This window comes from Babylonia areolata, chromosome 34, assembly GCF_041734735.1.
Source record: "Babylonia areolata isolate BAREFJ2019XMU chromosome 34, ASM4173473v1, whole genome shotgun sequence".
NCBI classification, from domain to species: domain Eukaryota; kingdom Metazoa; phylum Mollusca; class Gastropoda; order Neogastropoda; family Buccinidae; genus Babylonia; species Babylonia areolata.
In genome coordinates this window covers 3,693,586-3,711,085 of record NC_134909.1, presented here as the reverse complement: position 1 = coordinate 3,711,085, position 17,500 = coordinate 3,693,586, and the positions used below count along the sequence as shown (strand labels likewise).

Here is a 17,500-nt window from a genome sequence, read left to right as displayed (position 1 = left end):
GACAGACAGAAGAACAGAGTGAAGATGGGGGAGACAAGTAACAGGGACAGAAGAACAGAGTGAAGATGGGGGAGACAAGTAACAGGGACAGAAGAACAGAGTGAAGATGGGGGAGACAAGTAACAGGGACAGAAGAACAGAGTGAAGATGGGGGAGACAAGTAACAGGGACAGAAGAACAGAGTGAAGATGGGGGAGACAAGTAACAGGGACAGAAGAACAGAGTGAAGATGGGGGAGACAAGTAACAGGGACAGACAGAAGAACAGAGTGAAGATGGGGGAGACAAGTAACAGGGACAGAAGAACAGAGTGAAGATGGGGGAGACAAGTAACAGGGACAGACAGAAGAACAGAGTGAAGATGGGGGGACAAGTAACAGGGACAGAAGAACAGAGTGAAGATGGGGGAGACAAGTAACAGGGACAGACAGAAGAACAGAGTGAAGATGGGGGAGACAAGTAACAGGGACAGAAGAACAGAGTGAAGATGGGGGAGACAAGTAACAGGGACAGACAGAAGAACAGAGTGAAGATGGGGGAGACAAGTAACAGGGACAGACAGAAGAACAGAGTGAAGATGGGGGAGACAAGTAACAGGGACAGACAGAAGAACAGAGTGAAGATGGGGGAGACAAGTAACAGGGACAGACAGAAGAACAGAGTGAAGATGGGGGAGACAAGTAACAGGGACAGACAGAAGAACAGAGTGAAGATGGGGGAGACAAGTAACAGGGACAGACAGAAGAACAGAGTGAAGATGGGGGAGACAAGTAACAGGGACAGAAGAACAGAGTGAAGATGGGGGAGACAAGTAACAGGGACAGAAGAACAGAGTGAAGATGGGGGAGACAAGTAACAGGGACAGAGAGAAGAACAGAGTGAAGATGGGGGAGACAAGTAACAGGGACAGAAGAACAGAGTGAAGATGGGGGAGACAAGTAACAGGGACAGAAGAACAGAGTGAAGATGGGGGAGACAAGTAACAGGGACAGAAGAACAGAGTGAAGATGGGGGAGACAAGTAACAGGGACAGAAGAACAGAGTGAAGATGGGGGAGACAAGTAACAGGGACAGACAGAAGAACAGAGTGAAGATGGGGGAGACAAGTAACAGGGACAGACAGAAGAACAGAGTGAAGATGGGGGAGACAAGTAACAGGGACAGACAGAAGAACACAGAGTGAAGATGGGGGAGACAAGTAACAGGGACAGACAGAAGAACAGAGTGAAGATGGGGGAGACAAGTAACAGGGACAGACAGAAGAACAGAGTGAAGATGGGGGAGACAAGTAACAGGGACAGAGAGACATACAGAAAGACAGACAGTCAGACAGACAGACATGACTACTTCGTCGTGACATTTCTTGACATAAACTCCTTCACCCCCCCACCCCCGCCCCCCACCCCCTCCAACCTCTTAACCCAAACCATCTCATCCGACTCTGACACCCCCCAACCCCCACGCCCCTAAAAAAAAAAAAAAAAAAAAAAAAAAAGAAATAGATAGCTAGATGTACGGAACCTCCACCACACCCTTCACAAGTCTCTCCCTACCCCGTCCTCTACAACCACGATCCCCGCCCCCATCACCTCTCTTACCACCCCTACCCCATTCCTCCTGCGTCCTACCACCACCACCCTCTCTCTCTCTCTGTCTTTCTGTCTGTTTCTCTCTCTTCCTCTGTCTGCTCCTGTCTCTCTGACTCTCTCTCTCTCTCTCTCTCGAGCAGCCTTGACGTGCTCAGTGTTAACACAAGGACGTGGTCGTCACGTAATCTACCCTTCCCCCCTCCCCTCCCCGCAACCATCCTCTCCCTCCCCAGCGGAACTGGTGCCGCTGAAAACTTACAACTGAGAAATGCCACAGCAAGACATGAGGGGTGGGGTAGGTGTGAGAGGGTGAGCCGGGCTGGGGGTGGGGGGATATCGAAACACCAGCCAATCCACGGAGACATCTTACAGCGGCCCGTTTGGGAATGAGGGGGACGGGGGGTACGGGGGTTGGAGGGGGGTCTTCTTTTTGCCTTCCGGCTTCAGTATCAAACTACCCCCACCCCTGAATTTCAACCCTGGGTAATTCTAGGCTGATCATTTTGCGATTTGTCAAGTTCTACCACCACCACTACCCCTCACCTATTTTGGAAATGACCCCCCTTTTCTACGGGTTTCATCGAGCGACTGACAAAGGAAAGAGTCTTTCTGGTCTTGACCTTTACTGCCCCCCCGACTTGTTGAAGTTCACCATCAGAGGTCATCCCAGGCCGGTCTACACAGACCCCGGGGTTCTTCTGGGATAGCCATGTTTTGACCGGGGGTAAAAATCAACAGGGGTACTACTAATATGATCCTGCACCGGTCTAAGAGACGAGCGCTTGTGCATCGGGAGATGTATACATAATAATATACCACCAAGTGCATCAAAGCTGACGATATAGTCAGGGCACACACACGCACGCATGATATCATCGGTGCATGTTATATAATATACACAAGATATATCGCTACTGCGTCCGCTTGGATGGTTAGGCGCTTAGCTGAAAGGAAATACATATGTGCAAACAGGTTTGTGCGTTTGTGTGTGTGGTGTGTGAGAGTACGTGCGTGCGTGCGTCCGTGTGCCAACTGTTCGCTGACAGTAACGATAACTGTGGGAAAGTCAAACCAATTTTCTTTTGTCTTTGAGTTGCGTAAATGTCGGTGGAGATTTGTGTAAACACTAGCCCTTATCAAGGTCTGACGAACAAGACAGGGCGGGACAGAGGAGAGGCGCTGTTTACAGAAAGGCGGCGACTGTTTACGTAACACCAAGAAATGACGTATCAGTTCCTACTTCAAAATACGTCACTTCTTCCGAAGAGAATCGTGTTTCCATCAGATTTTCGTAAACACCGAACACTTACGACGATGATGATGATGATGATGATCACACAAACCAACATCTGTCACCATTATCATCATCATCATCATCAGTGTTCGGTGTTTCCGAAAATCTAATGGAAACACGATAAATATTCTTATTACGCTTATGATGATGATGATGATGATGATGATGATCACACAAACCATCATCAGTCATCATCATAAGAGTGAAAAGAATATTCATCGTCACAACGTTGATCATGATAATAGTGATGATGATGAAGATGATGGATTAAAAAAAAGTAAAAAAAAAAAGTGTCAGTGTGAGCGACATTCAAGAAACCACACACACACACACACACACACACACACACACACACGATAAATCATTACGGGCTTCCCAAAATTCCAAGGAAGAAGTGAATCAGGATTTTAAATAGATTTTTTTTAAAATAATAATAATAATAAAAACAAAAAACACACACATTTCAACAAGACACGACACGCGAAGGAAGGAGCGAAGTGGAGGAGGGGAGTGGGGGGGGGGGGGGGGGGGGGACGATTGAAATTCGGGCTCGCGTGTCACCATCCGACGAATTAAAAAAAGAAAAAAGAAAGAAAAAAGACTGGCCTTTGGAAAATGAAAACTGCCGCCAAAAAGGAAGAAGCTGGGCAGAAGAAAAGCGGCCCGAAAGGGAAGGGAATCCGGATTGAGTTACAGACAGAGCTACGGGCCTTCGTAACAATGGCCTCACCAAGAATGCAGATGGACGGGGAATTTAACAGGTGTGTGTGTGTGTGTGTGTGTGTGTCTGTGAGAGAGAGAGAGAGAGAGAGAGTGTGTGTGTGTGTGTGTGTGTATGAGGGGGGAGTTGTCTGTGGGTGTGGGTGTGTGCGCGCGCCTGTGCGTGTGTATGCGTGCGTACGTGTGTGTGTGCATGCGTGCGTGCGTGGGTGTGAATGCATGCGTGTTAGCGTGTGTGTGTGTGTGTGTGTGAAGAGAGAAGAGAAAGACCAACAGCAGTCAACAAGAACAAGAAACAAAGAAATGAGCAAGTTAAAAAAAAAAGGAAAAAAAAAAGAAAAGAAAGCAGGGAAATGGAAAATCGATGTAATCAAAGAAAGAAAAGAAGCAGCACAGAAGAAGACACACGTGGAAAAAAGAAATCTGAAAATAATGAAGATCGATATCAAATGAATAAATGAATGAATGACAAGACAGAAGAACACACACAGACCAAAAAAAAAAAAAAAAAAAGAAGAAGATATAATCCAGAGAAAAACAAAACAAAAAACAATTAAGACTCGAAATGAATGGATGAATGAATGATTCTATACGTCAAAGACAGAACGAAACACACACACACACACACACACACACACACACACACACACACACACACACACACGTGGACATCCGCGCAGAGAGAGAGAGGGAGAGAGAGAGAGAGCGGTGGGGATATGGATGGCGAGAGCAGTGGCACGCGCGAAAAAAAAAGAGACGGATGGACAGAAGGAATAAGAATAAAAGTGTATGAAATGAGACCGATAAATGACACAACTACAGGACGACTGAAGGAAGACACAGAGGGTTTGGACAGAGGGCAGGTAACATGATTAATGGGTGGATGAACCACGTTAAACACAGAGGGGACAGAGGGCAGGTAACATGATTAATGGGTGGATGAACCACGTTAAAAACAGAGGGGACAGAGGGCAGGTAACATGATTAATGGGTGGATGAACCACGTTAAACACAGAGGGTTTGGACAGAGGGCAGGTAACATGATTAATGGGTGGATGGACCACGTTAAACACAGAGGGGTGGACAGAGGGCAGGTAACATGATTAATGGGTGGATGAACCACGTTAAACACAGAGGGGACAGAGGGCAGGTAACATGATTAATGGGTGGATGAACCACGTTAAAAACAGAGGGTTTGGACAGAGGGCAGGTAACATGATTAATGGGTGGATGGACCACGTTAAACACAGAGTGGACAGAGGGCAGTAACATGATTAATGGGTGGATGAACCACGTTAAACACAGAGGGTTTGGACAGAGGGCAGGTAACATGATTAATGGGTGGATGGACCACGTTAAACACAGAGTGGACAGAGGGCAGGTAACATGATTAATGGGTGGATGAACCACGTTAAACACAGAGGGGACAGAGGGCAGGTAACATGATTAATGGGTGGATGAACCACGTTAAACACAGAGGGGACAGATGGCAGGTAACATGATTAATGGGTGGATGAACCACGTTAAACACAGAGGGGACAGAGGGCAGTAACATGATTAATGGGTGGATGGACCACGTTAAACACAGAGGGGACAGAGGGCAGGTAACATGATTAATGGGTGGATGGACCACGTTAAACACAGAGGGGTGGACAGAGGGCAGGTAACATGATTAATGGGTGGATGAACCACGTTAAACACAGAGGGGACAGAGGGCAGGTAACATGATTAATGGGTGGATGAACCACGTTAAACACAGAGGGTTTGGACAGAGGGCAGGTAACATGATTAATGGGTGGATGGACCACGTTAAACACAGAGTGGACAGAGGGCAGTAACATGATTAATGGGTGGATGAACCACGTTAAACACAGAGGGGACAGAGGGCAGGTAACATGATTAATGGGTGGATGGACCACGTTAAACACAGAGGGTTTGGACAGAGGGCAGGTAACATGATTAATGGGTGGATGGACCACGTTAAACACAGAGGGGACAGAGGGCAGGTAACATGATTAATGGGTGGATGGACCACGTTAAACACAGAGGGGACAGATGGCAGGTAACATGATTAATGGGTGGATGAACCACGTTAACACAGAGTGGACAGAGGGCAGGTAACATGATTAATGGGTGGATGAACCACGTTAAACACAGAGGGTTTGGACAGAGTGCAGGTAACATGATTAATGGGTGGATGAACCACGTTAAAAACAGAGGGTTTGGACAGAGGGCAGGTAACATGATTAATGGGTGGATGGACCACGTTAAACACAGAGGGGACAGAGGGCAGGTAACATGATTAATGGGTGGATGAACCACGTTAAACACAGAGGGGACAGATGGCAGGTAACATGATTAATGGGTGGATGAACCACGTTAAACACAGAGGGGTGGACAGAGGGCAGGTAACATGATTAATGGGTGGATGAACCACGTTAAACACAGAGGGGACAGAGGGCAGGTAACATGATTAATGGGTGGATGAACCACGTTAAACACAGAGGGGGGGTGGACAGAGGGCAGGTAACATGATTAATGGGTGGATGAACCACGTTAAACACAGAGGGGGGGTGGACAGAGGGCAGGTAACATGATTAATGGGTGGATGAACCACGTTAAACACAGAGGGGTGGACAGAGGGCAGTAACATGATTAATGGGTGGATGAACCACGTTAAACACAGAGGGGACAGAGGGCAGTAACATGATTAATGGGTGGATGGACCACGTTAAACACAGAGGGGTGGACAGAGGGCAGGTAACATGATTAATGGGTGGATGGACCACGTTAAACACAGAGGGGACAGAGGGCAGTAACATGATTAATGGGTGGATGGACCACGTTAAACACAGAGGGGTGGACAGAGGGCAGGTAACATGATTAATGGGTGGATGGACCACGTTAAACACAGAGGGGACAGAGGGCAGGTAACATGATTAATGGGTGGATGAACCACGTTAAACACAGAGGGTTTGGACAGAGGGCAGGTAACATGATTAATGGGTGGATGGACCACGTTAAACACAGAGGGGACAGAGGGCAGGTAACATGATTAATGGGTGGATGGACCACGTTAAACACAGAGGGGACAGAGGGCAGGTAACATGATTAATGGGTGGATGGACCACGTTAAACACAGAGTGGACAGAGGGCAGTAACATGATTAATGGGTGGATGAACCACGTTAAACACAGAGGGTTTGGACAGAGGGCAGTAACATGATTAATGGGTGGATGAACCACGTTAAACACAGAGTGGACAGAGGGCAGGTAACATGATTAATGGGTGGATGAACCACGTTAAACACAGAGTGGACAGAGGGCAGGTAACATGATTAATGGGTGGATGAACCACGTTAAACACAGAGTGAGTGGACACATAACATACCACCAAACACACAACGCACACCCACATCACACAACATACCACTTAACACACAACGCACACCCACATCACACAACATACCACTTAACACACAATGCACACCCACATCATATCACATAACACACAACGCACAGCCATACCACACAACACACCACGCCACACACAGCACAACATAACACATCCACACACCACACCACGCCACACACAACACTAACCTCTCCCTCAGAGATATCGTGGAGAAGCAGCAGCGGCAGAGAAGTGTTCAGGAGAAGGATTCGGATGGACAGTGTCTCCTTGCAGTGTAGGTCTGTCTGTCTGTCTGTCCGTCACCTCACCAACACGTATCCACTGTATCCAGATGCTGTTCCCTCTGTCTGAACATTGAATGAATAGTGGTAAGAAGGAGGAGGAGGAGGAGAAGGAGGAGGAGAAGGAGAAGGAGGAGGAGGAGGAGAAGGAGGAGGAGGAGAAGGAGGAGGAGGAGGAGAACAAGAAGAACAAGTACAAGAATGATGATGATCGTAGTGATGATGTTGATGATGATTATTAGTATTATTTTTACAAGAAGACGAAGAAGAAGAAAAAGATGAAGAAATTTGTTGAAAAACAGTCAATAAAAAAGACAGCAACATATGATTGTGGAGATTTTATTTATTCATTATTTAGTCATATATTTTACAGATGACGCAAAGTATAATATCAAATACATATAAAATGTTCAAGAAGAAAGTCGGTAGAAGAACAAGAAAGATGACAGGTAATTTTTAGACCGTTTTTACGTTCAAAGAAAACTACACGAGATCGAACAAATCTGTTGAAAAAGAAAACCATAAAATGAACAACAAAGCACAAACAGACCTTTCCACTGATTACGAATTCTGCACAAATCAGACATAATTATTTGTTGAAAAAATGGACGCCAGTAAAAGAAACAAAGCAACAAACTTCATTCACCTTTTCAAAAACGACGAAAGCTACACTACGTGGAAAAAACAAATGCAACAATAACGTCAGCATACTTGTAGTGTAGAATAAATCTGGTGTAAAATAAAGTCCACAAGATAAATCCAACATTAACGTTAAAACGTTTTATCATTCACACATCAGGAAATGAGGACGGCCACAGAAAGTAGAACCCAATAAATCGTGCAAGTGTGAACAGATTTTTTGGAACTGATTTCGTGAAAGCTTCTGATGACAAAAATTGTGACCGTTTTATGTACACTGAGACAGCCAATTTGATTCTTTCGCTTTCGTTTGACTGTTTTCTTCCTTCCTTTCTTGTTCCATTTCCTGCTTTCTTTTCCTCCTTCCCTTCTTCCTATTTCTTTCATTTTCTTTCTTTCATCTGTCATGGCGTTTTTCATTGTTTCTTGTCTCCCCTTTCATTGCGTTCCCTGGTCACCTTCCTGCTGGTCCCTCAGTTCATACATCCATCTGTCTGTCTGTCCATCTTTCCATCATCCATCTGTCTGTCTGTCCATCTTTCCATCATCCGTCTCCCCATCATCCGTCTGTCTCCATCTCTCCATCATCCGTATGTTCGTCTGTCTCTCCCTCCATCATCCGTCTGTCCGTATGTCTCTCCCTCCATCATCCGTCTGTCTGTCTGTCTCTCCCTCCGTCATGCGTCTGTCTGTCTGTCTCTCCCTCCATCATCCGTCTGTCTGTCTGTCTCTCCCTCCATCATGCGTCTGTCTGTCTGTCTCTCCCTCCATCATCCGTCTGTCTGTCTGTCTCTCCCTCCATCATGCGTCTGTCTGTCTCTCTCCATCATCCGTCTGTCTGTCTGTCTCTCCCTCCATCATGCGTCTGTCTGTCTGTCTCTCCCTCCATCATCCGTCTGTCTGTCTGTCTCTCCCTCCATCATGCGTCTGTCTGTCTGTCTCTCCCTCCATCATCCGTCTGTCTCCATCTTTCTATCATCCGTCTTTCCGTCATCCGTCTCTCCATCATGCGTCTGTCTCTCCATCTTCCAATCATCCCAAAATAGTGCCACAAAGACAGGAAGAAAGAGAGAAGAAGAAAGAGAAGTGAGAGAGGGGGGGAGAGAGAGGGGGGGAGAGAGAGGGAGAGAAGACGGAGGGAGAGAGAGAGAGGAAGACAGGAAGAGAGAGAGAGAAGAAGGAGGGAGAGAGATAAAAGAGGGAGGGAGAGAGAGGGAGGGATAGAGAGAGACACGAGGGAGAGAGAGAGATAGGGAAGAAGGGAGGAAAAGAGAGAGTGAGAAGAGGGGGGAGAGAGACGGAGAAGAGAGAGAACAGAGAATAGGGAGGGAGAGAGAGAGAGAAAGAGGGAGAGAGAAGAGAGAGGGAGGGAGAGAGAGAGAAGAGGGAGAGAGAGATAGGGGAAGAAAGAGAGAGAGAAGAGGGAGGGAGGGACAGACAAAGAGAGAGAGAGAGAGAAAGAGAGAGATAGACACAGAGAGACAGAGAGAACACTGAACACTGAACACTGAAATGTTTAATGTCATTAGCTGTAAAGCTCCTGTGACATAGTAGGTACAGATCAGAACAAAAATGGTGCAAAACAAATAAAATGGACAGAAAGGAAAAACATAAAGTAAACTAAACTACTTAGGGATAAGCGGCACTTTGGTACTTTGTCATTTGCTAAGAAAGTCCATGTGGCAGGCTGGTACTGTGCCTGATTTCCCCCAGTCGTTCGTCTCCAAGTTTTGAACAGTACACAGGAAACACAGTACATATAATCCGTATAATAATTATTCAAGCATGTGACATCGACACACATCATATCAATAGAGAGGAAGGTGGGAAAAGACAAACAGGCAGTCCAAGGTAGATCAGGGGTCAGGTGAAATTATGAATCTATATATATATTATAGACCGCGATGCAGACATGCGCCCCCCACCCCTTCACACTCACACACGTACTCTCTCTCTCTCTCTCTCTCTCTCTCTCTCACTCACTTTATCTCTGTAATAAACACACAGACACTCTCTCTCTCTCTCTCTCTCTCTCTCTCTCTGTCTCCCTCACACACACACACACACACACACACACACACACACACACACACGCTACTCTGTTACAAATGTAGCAGAGACAAGAACAAGCAAAGAGTAATTTCATCGAATATCCGAACTCTCCATGTCTGCTTTAGGAACGGGGAAAATTAAATATTAATCAATGAACAAACCCACACCTCCCCTCTGTGGCCGTTCTTGTAATGACTCTGCAAACAGTCGGTTTGTGTGTCTCTGTGTCTGTGTGTGTGTGTGTCTGTCTCTCCCTTTCTCCCTCACTCTTTCACACACACACACACAAAGAGAGAGAGAGAGAGAGAGACAGAGAGAGAGGGAGGCAACAATTTGCTTTATGAATATTTTTTTCAATCAGAAATAATGATAAAAAGAAGGAATGAAATCCCACACGCACTACGTCTAACACCAAGTCAAACAGATACGCTCAAACACTGTTCATCGATCTCTCTCTCTCTCTCTCTCTCTCTCTCTCTAAGTTCTCTCTTTTACACACACAGACACAGACACACAAACACACACACACCACACCACGCATGCGTGCGCGCACGCACACACAAACACACATAAACACACACACACACACACACACACACACACACACACACACACACACACACACACACGCACGCACGCACGCACATACACGCACAAACACACTCTCTCTTTCACACACACACACACACTGACCGCACACACACACACACACACACACTGACCGCACACACACACACACACACACACACACTGACCGCACACACACACACACACACACACACACACTGACCGCACACACACACACACACACACACACACACACACCACCCTCCTGGGTATAATTAAGCCCGAGCCAAAACAAACACCGCCCACCACCCGGAAAGTTAACTTCCTACCCGCCGCCATTGAACGGGGCGGGGCACTGCAGCTCCACAAACACTATCGATCTCCCACACCCGATCACCCACCCACCCGTCCACCCGCCCCTTATTCGCACCACCACCCCACACACACACCCTCCCCCCACACACACCCCCGTCCAGCCTCACACACCCAACGATCCCAGGCACCAGTTTTCTCCCCCTCCACACAGTCTAAAGCCTGTCGCACACAGACAGAAGCGTCCACACGGCGGGTTTTCCGCGGGCGTCCGCTGAAAGGTGTGACCCTTTACTTTACAGTCTTCCCTGCGGGTGCAAAGCTCAAAGACGATGAAGAAACAGCGGAAGATGTGAAGGATGGGGAATTACAAACAACAATGATACCACGAAGGAGAAGAAGAAGAAGAAGGAGGAGGAGGAGGAGGAGATGGAGGAAGAGAAGAAGAAGAAGGAGAAGGAGAAGAAGGAGGAGTAGAGAAGAAGAAGAAAGAGGAGGAGGAGGAAGGGGAGAAGAAGAAAAAGTAGAAGAAGAAGAAGGAGGAGGTAGGAGGAGGTGGAGGAAGAGAAGAAGAAGAAAAAGAAGAAGGAGGAGGAGGGGAAGAAGAAAGAGGAGGAGGAGGAAGAAGAGAAGAAGAAGAAAAAGAAAAAGAAGAAGGAGGGGAAGAAGAAGAAAGAGGAGGAGGAAAAGAAGAAGAAGAAGCAAAGAGGAAAGATAGGGGACAGAAGAAGGAAAAGAACAGGTAGGAGACGAAGGAAAACTTTCGAATAATTTCAAGAGAGAAAGGGAGAGACAGAAGGGAGTAGGAAGAAGAAGAAGAAGAACAACAACAACAACAACGACAAGAAGAACAACAACAAGAAGACGAAGAACAACAGCAACAAAAACACCAACATCAACAACAAAAGACTGAAAAGAAAGACACATAAAAGAAACAGCAAAAAGACAGACTGGGAGACAGAGAAATACACAATAAAGAGACAGACAGAAGGATTATAAAAGAAAACAAAGGACAGAGACAAGAACACATAAACAGACACAACAGCACCACCACCACCAACACACACACACACACACACACACACACACACACACACACACTCGACCTTTCCTTCTTTCTTTCTTTTTCTTTCTTTCTTTCCTCTTCACCCAAACTCTTCCCACACACCCCTCACCCAGCTAGGCAGAGCCAAGAAAAAAAATATATCAAGAGAAATAGAAAGAAAAAATTCAAAACAACAAAGGTATGGAAGAAGACAGGACAGGGGAGAGAGAGAGAGAGAGAGAGAGAGAGAGAGAGAGAGAGAGAGAGAGAGAGAGAGTGAGTGAGTGGACATAACGATATTTGTAGAAATAAGGATTACAGGAAATACAAAAATAATATCTGGATGGCTCGCAAAGAAACGAAGAATAGAGAAAAGAAACCAACAAAGAACAAAGAAAGGAAGGAAGGAAAGAAAAAACACTAAAAAGAGAAAGAAGGAAAGAAAGGAAGGAAGGAAGAAGGAATGAGAGAAAGGCAGGGAGGACAGAAAAAGAGTGAAATAACGAAAGAAAGGAAGACAAAAAGAAAAGAAAGAGAGAGAATGAAATATAGAAGCAAGGAAAAGATCTACGAAGAAGGAAAGCGAGAAAGAAAGGAGAAAGAAAGAAAGGGGAAAAAAAGGATACAACAATAATAATCACGAACCCCCTCAGGTAAAACAGCAACAACAAAGAAATAAAGAGAATAAAGGGAGGCAGAAAGCAGAGAATACGGAGAAGGAAAGAGAAAAAGAAAAGGATAAACAACAATAATATTAAATCACAAACACCGCCTCCCCCCCCCCCCTGCCCCGAAGGTAAAACAACAACAACAACAAAGAAACAAAGAAAGAAACAAAAAAGAATACAGGGGGGCTGGGGGGACGAAAGAAGAGAAAAAGGAGAAGAAAAGAAAGAAAGAAAAAGAAAAGAAAAGAGACAGAAAAGACGATGGCACACAACAATAGTATTCGCGGAGACCCCATCACAAGGTAAAGCAACAACAACAACAACAACAACAACAACAAGCAGAAAGGAAACAGACAAGAAGAAAAGAAGACATCAGAAAACCACCGCTTCGACGGAGCAATGAACGTGAGGCTTTAATTCAAACATGAGGCGTCATACGACAGAGTGTGACGTTTCACAGTGTACATGACTGACTGTCTGTCGTGTCAGACTGTGACTGAATGATGGCTCGAATCGTCACGTCACGGGAACCCATTCATTGCCACAACGCTGAGCAGAACATTAATTATGTAAATCACTCTTTCCACCTTCTGTGTTGTCCAGTCATTTGACTTACATGTTCCATCAGTTAGTTAGTTAAGTAGGTAGGTAGTTAGGTAAGTAGGTAGGCAGGGTAGGTAGGTAAGCACGTTTTGTTGTTGGCGGCGCATCTTAGTGTGCAGGGGTTAAGGGAGGTAAGGAGAAGGATTGGGGGAAGGTGGGGTGGAGGGTAAGGAGTGTAGCGAAGGTGTGGGACGGCTGGTGGTGGTGGGGCGGGAGGGGTGGTGGTGGTGGTGGTGGGGGGGGGGGGGGGTGATGTGTGTTTTAAACACATTTTATACAAAGACACACCAACAACACAGCGTGACGGAAAGGTGAGGGTGTGGGAGAGGGGACGCGGTGGGGTATATGGGGGGAGGGGGGGGGTAGAACAATTGACGGGGAAGGTGGGGAGGGACACAGGTCTGGGAGGGTCTGGGAGGGCGGGGGTCGGGGGGCATAGGAAGGGGGCAGACACGCGCGTGGTTAATGTTCATTCAGTCAAACCAACCAGAACCCACACTGCTGTTTCAAAAAAAAAAAAAAAAAAAAAAAAAAAAAAAAAAAAAAACCAAGGTTTCAAATCATGCATGTGATCCAGACCAGGTACGTGGATATATGCGCTCAAGCGTTTTTTTTATTATCAATGTTAGTAGTAGTAGTAGTAGCAGTAGTATCATTATTGGTATCATCATTAGTATTAACATCATCATCAGCTTCATTCTCATAACGATGACGAGGAGGAGGAAGAGGAAGGAAGATAAACCAGTTAGTTCACCTTGTCAGAGGTGAAGGGGGAACGAACGAGGGGTGAGAAGGGGACGTAAGCGTGTGTGTATGTAACGGGGAACAACAGGACAGAGAAAGGAGCCGGAGGGATAAACAGCCACAGACAGACAGAGACAGTGAAACAGACAGACAGAGACAGACAGACAGAGACAGTGAGACAGACAGACAGAGACAGAGAGACAGACAGACAGAGACAGTGATACAGACAGACAGAGACAGTCAGTCAGACAGACAGAGACAGTGAGATAGACAGACAGACAGAGACAGTCAGACAGCAGACAGACACTGAGACAGACAGAGACAGACAGATATAGCCAGACAGACTGTACCACTTCCCTGCCCCCCCTCCCCTTTCTCTCTGACTGTCACTCTGCTTGTCTGTCTGACTTTGTGACACACACACACACACACACTCACACCTCACCGACACACACACACACACACCTCACCGACACACGCACACACACACACCTCACCGACACACACACACACACACCTCACCGACACACACACACACCTCACCGACACATACACACACACACCTCACCGACACACACACACACACCCCACCGACACACACACACACACACACACACACACACCTCACCGACACACACACACACCCCCTACCGACACACACACACACACACACACACACACACACACACCTCACCGACACACACACACACATACACACACACCTCACCGACACACACACACACCTCACCGACATACACACACACACCCACACACACACACCTCACCGACACACACACACACACACACACACACACACACCTCACCGACACATACACCTCACCGACACACACACACACATACACACACACCTCACCGACATACACACACACACACACACACCTCACCGACACATACACCTCACCGACACACACACACACACACACACCTCACCGACACACACACACACACACACACACACACACACACACACACACGCACACACACACATACACCTCACCGACACACACACACACACCTCACCGACACACACACACACACACACACACACACACGCACACACACACACATACACACACACACACAAACCGTAGCAGACTTTCAATGGCGGCCATATAAACATTCGTTCCACATGGAGACAGTAAGAGACAGGGTGCAAAACAATTTCTATCCTGCCAACCCAAATACAAAGACGAGAAGAAAAAGAAACAGACTGAAGAAAAGAAAAACCGCTCACGAATGCAAATCCAGCGTTAACGTGTGCACGCGGAGAAGATCGTCCTTGACCCTGTGGCTGTATTGAAGCCACTTCCTGTCTTACATGAATTCTCACCCAGGGTGTGTGTGTGTTTCATATTGTTGTTGTTGTTTAACCATTTTCCTCCACTTTTTTTCCCTTTCTCCCACTTTATTCCCCACTCCCCTTGTTATGCGTTTCGCATTTTTCCTTCAACAGGAAAATGGTGTCAAGAATAAAAGGGAGAGAGTGAAGGGGGGAGGGGGGTGGGGGGCGGTTTAATTTTTTCCTCCCCTGTGCAACTCTTGTGTGATGAAGTGCTGTGTGCTTTATCCATGTCCTCTGTGTTTGATTCAGACTTTGATGGGATGGGTGGAAAGAGAAAGCGAGGATGGAAAAACTAAAGAGAAAAACGTGAATGACTCCCCCCCCACCCCACACACACACACACACACACCCCACTCCCCTCTTTCTTGCAGAGAATCTTTCACCTCACAGTTGAGCAGCCACAGACAAGTGTCGGGGTGTTCTCCGCGCGCACTCTCTAACTCTCCGTTAACTTGAAAAGGCAACAAAAAACTTGAAAAGGACCAAACCAACTGGAGCCTTGTCACTTTACGGGGCGCCCGGACATAATCAGTCAGGCGGTGGGACTCCAGTGTTCACCAGTGATCAGGGTTACAGGTCCCGTGTCGGCGTGGTGCTGTGCGGTGTCCTTGGGAAAGACACTCTCCGATTTTCATCACTCCACCCAGGTGTGAATGGGTACCTGAGTTCGGTCGGGGAAGGTTACAAGAGGCAGAGTGAGAGGATTGGGTCCAGCCTTTCTTTGCTGAGCCATAGACACTGAAAGAAGAAGAAATCTCCTTCTTCTCCTTCTTCTTCTTCTCCTTCTTTCTCTGTGTGTGTGTGTGTGTGTATGTGCGTACGTACGTGATAATGTACCACTTGTTCTTTTCATTGCTTTGTTTCTTTTAATAGATTATTCCAGTTACTATTCTTATTCGTCCTTCTTATTATTTAATTTTATTTCTCTACTCTATGTTTTGTGTCTTTCTTTATTTTTATGATTTGTGTCGTTAAATGGGCAAAATTGTAAAAAGGCATTTACAGCGCCTAATTCTTTACACATTAAAGATTCAATCAATCAATCAACCAATCTCCTTCGCTCGTGGGCAGCAACTCTCGCGTTCGCTTGTATACATGTACATGAGTGGGCTTTTACCTGTATGACCGTTTTTAACCCGCCATGTAAGCAGGCCTACTCCGTTTTCGGGGTTGTGCATGCTGGGTATGTTCTTGTTTCCATATTCCACCGAACGCTGACAAGGATTACAGGATCTTTAACGTGCGTATTTGATCTTCTGCTTGCGTGCGTATACACACAAAGTGGGGTTCAGGCACGAGCAGGTCTCCACATGTGTCGACCTGGGAGATCGGAAAAATCTCCACCCTTTACCCACCAGGCGCCGTTACCGAGAATCGAATGCGGGACCCTCAGATTGAAAGTTAAAAACTGTAACCACTCGGCTATTGCGTCCGTCTGTGGATATGAATTCACTGACCCTGTTGTAGTGTCTGTGGTTCTAACTCACATCAGCAAGGCGAGATCCTCTTCTACAGAAACAGACTGTCTGCCAATTCCTCGACGGATAAATTAAAAATTACCTACCACGTGTTTTAATGTCATCTGCGGTATTCAAGCATGAAGCTATAATTTCAACAACAACAACAAAAAAAGAAAGAAAAAGGTAAAGTATAAAATTAATCAAACTATATTTTAAAAAACAGAAAAAAATTTTCTGACCATATATATTTTTAATGTTGGGCATGGGGGTGGAATATCATTCCCCTCACGTCCACCTCAATCCACCCAGCATGAGTTGCCCTCAAGACAGGGTGACCACCATGGGCAAGAACTCCTTTGCGGAAAAAATAACCAGGTTAATTTTTTTTAACACATAAAAAAGTCAGCAAAGTTTTTCCACCGCTTCCAATTCACGCTGTCTTCATTATGCACGGAATTATGAACGGTGTGTGTGAATGGTTTCTCTGTAATCGCATTTGCAGAATGGCAGCAAATCGCATGCGGTTCATTGAAGTTTAAAACTGAATTCTTCGGATTAAGTTCAAGAAAGAAATGGGAATATAGAAGGGAGGATGAGGAGGAGGAACAGGAGGAGCAGAAGAAGAAGAAGAAGAAGCAGAAGGAGAAGAAGGAGATGATGGTGAAGAAGAAGGGGGTAAACAGAAAGAAAGAGATAACTGATAAGATAAATGAATGAATTATAACTTCACGGATGGATTCTTTCTTCATT

The 17,500-nt window shown here is 46.2% G+C and overlaps 1 protein-coding gene across 1 annotated transcript in view; it reads right to left on the bottom strand.

Moving 5' to 3' along the window:
* Window positions 1-17,500, bottom strand: part of LOC143277685 (kin of IRRE-like protein 1) — a 207,850-nt gene that overhangs the window by 172,885 nt on the left and 17,465 nt on the right. The window contains exon 2 of the mRNA XM_076582601.1: window positions 7,205-7,363. The gene's annotated coding sequence lies outside the window, so the exon portion shown is untranslated. The remainder of the gene's footprint in view (window positions 1-7,204; window positions 7,364-17,500) is intronic.